Source organism: Montipora foliosa, chromosome 2, assembly GCF_036669935.1.
Source record: "Montipora foliosa isolate CH-2021 chromosome 2, ASM3666993v2, whole genome shotgun sequence".
Taxonomy (NCBI): Eukaryota; Metazoa; Cnidaria; class Anthozoa; order Scleractinia; family Acroporidae; genus Montipora; species Montipora foliosa.
In genome coordinates, this window is record NC_090870.1 from 65,320,288 (window position 1) to 65,325,287 (window position 5,000).

General features: G+C 39.3%; 1 protein-coding gene across 5 annotated transcripts in view; it reads left to right on the plus strand.

Annotated features, from left to right (window-relative positions):
• Positions 1-5,000, plus strand: part of LOC137986166 (TNF receptor-associated factor 2-like) — a 75,532-nt gene that overhangs the window by 25,017 nt on the left and 45,515 nt on the right. The window contains exon 1 of one of the 5 annotated variants that reach the window (XM_068833461.1): positions 2,531-2,739. The exons of the other annotated variants lie outside the window; for them this stretch is intronic. The gene's annotated coding sequence lies outside the window, so the exon portion shown is untranslated. Of the gene's footprint in view, positions 1-2,530; positions 2,740-5,000 lie in introns of those variants that run through there. 5 annotated transcript variants of the gene reach the window in all.

Here is a 5,000-nt window from a genome sequence, read left to right on the forward strand (position 1 = left end):
AGACGATGAGGATCATTTAAACAACTTAGAAGAAGTGTGTGTTATGCAGCCTCAAGTGACGTATCTAGCTTGACTCAGATCCAATTTCGTAAATTTCTCTCCACCTCCGAGGGACGCCAACAGATCCTCCACTTTAGGTATAGGATAATTATCCAACTTGGAAACTCGATTGATTGTAGTCTTATATTATAATCACCACATACTCGAGTCGATTCATCAGGTTTCATGATTTGCACAATGCGCGCTGTCCATTCTGAAAACTGAACAGGTTGAATTGTCCCTGCCTTCTGTAATCTCTCAAGTTCAGCTTCAATCTTCCTTTTCATCGCATAGGCATTGGCCTAGCCTTGCAGAATTTTGGCGGGGTATCTTTGTCAACTAGAATCTTAGCCTTTGGGCCTGTAAAAGCTCCTAAGCCATCTTTGAACACTTCTGAATACTGGCTGATCAACTTCTTAAGTTTGACTTCCACCACTTTGTCCTGATTTTTCTTTCTGTCGGCATGAATCTTAAACAATTTCTTCCAGTCCAGCTCACTTTGTTCAACCAATCTCTTCCAATTAAATTCGGCCCAGATCTCTCCACAATATGAGCTGACAAATCCTCTTTTTGCTGTTCATAATTCACCATAATGTTCACTGTTCCTAATACCTTAACTGATTCACCTGTATAGGTTCTCAATTTCACTGTAGCGGATTTGACTTCCAATTTCCCTTGTCCCATTTCTTTAAAGGTGTCTTCGCTAATAATTGTAGCCGCTGCTCCAGTATCAATTTCCACGCATGTTTTCACTCCATTTAATTCAATTTCAACTCGATATGGCTCTTGATCCTGCAAGGTCATGGTAAACATGCTGTATTCTTCCATGTCCTTCTCTTCGGTCTCGGCGGTTTCCATGTGATGCATGAGTGTTTCCTGGCTTCTTGCTGTTTTGTTTTTTCCTTTTCCCTTACCCACGGCATTTGCTGGCTTTGTGCCCTTTTTTGTGACCTGCACTTTTCAGCTTCGAGAAACTTGCCTCCTTGGCTGATTTTTTTCCGGTTCCTTGCTGATACGATTGACTGGAGGTTCTTTCGGTTTCTCAGTGAAATTCCCTTGTTGAATGTCGCTGGTGTTCTTACCAGCAGTTTCCATCACAGTGGCTAATTCCAGGCAACGCCTTCTTGAAATCTAAGCGACTTTCTGCCAGCAATCGACGTTGAATTCTTTCATCATTTACTCCACATACCAGTCGATCTCTTGGACATCATATCCTCCACCTGATCCCTAAAATCACAGTGCTCCGACAGGCATCGTAATTCTGCCACATACTGCTGGATCGATTCTCCTTGTTTATGAAAGCCAAAGTGAAACTTGAAACGGTAAACTGTAATCGAGGGTCTCGGGTTTAAGTGATTTTTCACAATGTTTACCAGCTCAGCAAAGGTTTTATCACTCGGTTTCCCTGGTGACACTAGATTCCTGATTAACTTGTAGGTCTTCGCTCCACAAGGGCTGGGCAAGACGGCTCGCTTCTTCCCATTGTCCTAGTAATTTCACTTGCCAAAAAATACTGGTCAAGTCTTTCCGTGTAATCGATCCAATTGTCATTTTCCTGGAATTCCTCTACTTTACCGATCAAAGCCATAATATCCTCGTCGCCAAATGTAATATTCTAAGTCCATACGCAATGATTCTTTTTATATAACTGAAAACACGTGATCGATTTCTCAAGGATCCAACTTGCAGTAAAATTACACAAGGAGTGATTACTAATGATACCACACACGCCCATAAGGCGTGTTCATAATCAGTGTTCTGAAGCTGTGTCTGAGTGATGGTAACAATAGAGTTCTAGAGTTTGTGCCTTGCATATTCTTCAAAAAGGTTTTGTTGCATAAAGAGCCCAGTTTTAGTTTAAAAAGGACAATTTAAAGATAGCTTTTTGTGTTGTGTAACTTTGAATGCAAGATGGGCACATAAATATTTATACCTGAAACAATGATATAAATTCTTTCATTCAAAACTGGAAAGGGAATCTTGCATTCTTTCCAAATTACCACGTTTAAAGATAAAAAGCGTCTTTTTTTGGCATTTGCTTTTCAAGTAAATTGTTCATATTTATTTTAAAATTACATGTAATGCATAATTGGAATATCCCCTGAAATGCTGAAATAAATTAAGTTTCAAAACAACTGCAATTTTACATAAAATGAGATATATTGTGGAAAATATCGACAAGAAAGTTCTCGGGAAGGAATATGTCACTCCCCTGCAAAGTTGGCAGTATGCACATTCCACATGCCTGGTTTGAGGAAAACTTGCTTAGCTAAACACTTTCTAGCGGTGGAAGAAGAGCTGAAAAACGACTGTGCAAGTCACTGATCCGCAACAAGAAACGCAGGCTCAAGGGCGCCCTTATTCAAAAAAAAAAGGAAACCATTTGTTCCCTGGTAAATGGCAGCCATTGATTTTTGTGTTGGCTTTTCGTCACAAGTTTCTCCTACGTTTTTGCAAGTTGTTGGCTTGCTGGGAGGACCAGAAATTCCCAGAAAACCTGCTTTGGCGATGTTCGGCCGGTGGAATTGGTGAGAGCTTCGAACTTATGGGTGGAGACTAGTTCGCCGAGTGGTTGCGATACAGGACAATGCCTGTTTGTCTGTGTTGCTGAAGACATTCAATAAACTTATGACATTCCAGATACTCTGTATAATATTCTGAACAGCAAAGGAAGACAACCTGTGAATTTTAGACCGGCTGGTGAGTGGTGAAACGCTTACAAAAGAGATTTTTGCGAGCAAGTTGAATGTTCCAATGGAGTATGCAAAGATGCATGAAGGCAAATTGAGCTCCAAGGTTCCCCAAATTTTCATACAAATTTATAATTACATGTATCATAACTTAAAATGCATCTTTTGCTCTTTACAAAGCATCTTCTGTTAAACCTATAGAAGAGTGCCCCAACAAAAACTGAGAAATCAGCGAACAAATATGACAACTTAATGACATTAAACAACTCAGGTCAGGTCAGGTCAGGTCAGGTTGCAGGTCAGGGCAATAGGAAGAATATTTTTCTGCCAATGAAATTGACTATTTTCACCATCCCATAATGAGGGGGGGAGGGTGGTATTTACATAAAAACAATACAAGTTATTTACTCTTGGGACTGTATCATGCTTCAGTGAACTGAACATCCATTGTTTTAATGCACATACTCCTCGCCACTCCCCAAATGACCTGTATTATAGACCTTATTCATAAATGGCGGTCAATTTATTATTCTTTTGTCCAAGTGCAAATTAGCCTACCAAGCCTCGATACCATACATTGAATTGAAAAGAATTCTTGCTCTAAAATGAGGCTTGGTAGGCTAATTTGCACTCGGACAAAATAATTATAAATGTGACCACCATTTATGAATAAGGTCTATGGGAAGGGTGAAAAAAGCTAAGGATAAAGGCTAAAACTAAAGGCTAAGGCTAAGAAAAAAGAAAGGATAATGAGAAATATAAATTAAATAAATAAAATGAATTATGGCAGTACCCATAAGTCCTGTCATCACGTGATTTATCTTGCTCTGCTGGAACGGATTTAATCGCGTAGAGCCACATTCTGAAGCTTAAAGTAAACAATGCCACGCATTCTTAGAAATCCTTTCTCATATATGCCATTAGTTGCGAATTATGCGGCCGAGGTACTTTGAGGTATTACTTATTATTGCTAATGTGTGATAGCTGCGAAATTGGCAGTCATGGAAAAACAGTACAAATTGACAAAAGCAAATTCGTAAAATGCAATTACTAAATTGTGGTCACCGAGTTGAGGGACAGTGGGTATTCGGAGGCATTGACGAAGCCTCTCAAAAATGCTTTATACTCACTATTGGATACCACAGTGAGACCACTGTCCTTCCAATAATTATTATTAAAGAATGGATTGCTCTAGGAAATCTTATTATTTCAGACTGCTGGAAATCATATGTTAAATAGAAAAGCATGAATACACTCACGAAACCGTTAATCATTCAAAAGAATTTGTAAATTATACAGTGTAAGAATGGTAAACAAACGAACAAAATCAAAGGACAGTGGATCCAAAGACAGGGTGGCCCGAATTTGGTCGGCGCAAATTCATGTATTCAGGACATACTGCGGAATTTATAAGGTGTTCTTTACATAATGATGAGGATTTGTTGGTAGTTTTTCTGCGAGACATTAAGATGTTGTGAAAGCTGTGCTTACTGACATATAATAGTGCCTATAATCAGGCAAATGTAAGAAAAAAATTGCAGGACGAAGGAAAACGTTTGGCCCTTTGGAGTTTCCTGAATTGAAAACAATTGGCTTACTCAAGGAGAATGCACTTGCAGTTATAACTCAAAAGTACCTTGGCCGCATAATTCGAAGCTAACGGAATACCAGAAAGGATCTCTAATAATGCCCGGCATTGTTTACTTTAAGCTTCAGAATGTGGCTCTACGTGATTAAATCCGTTCCAGCAGAACGAAAACAACGAATTTCACATGCAAATTGCTTCCTACCTTGTTGTCCTATGCATTGCTCTTAAATCAGGTGATGGCAGGACTTATGGGTACTGCCATAAATTTTTTATTTATTTATTTAATTTATATGTCTCGTTATCCACCATAATACAGCAGGTCATTTGGGGAGGGGGGGGGGGGGGGGATTTGCATTAAAACGATGGATGTTCAGTTCACTGAAGCATGATACAGTCCCAAGAGTAAATAACTTGTATAATTGTTTTTTTTGTGTAAATGTCCCCCACCCCATTATGGGATGGTGAAAATAGTCAAATTTGTTGGCAGAAAAATATTCTTCCTATTGCCCTGACCTGACCTGACCTGTGACCTAACCTGACCTGTGACCTTAAGACCCGCTGCCCAAATATGGGTGTATTAGTTGATTGCACAGGGTATTTTGGGGGGCAAGTATTATGATTCTGTAATCAAGCCTCACTATGGCAATAAACAATATTATTGATCACACTGCTTTGCAACTAGA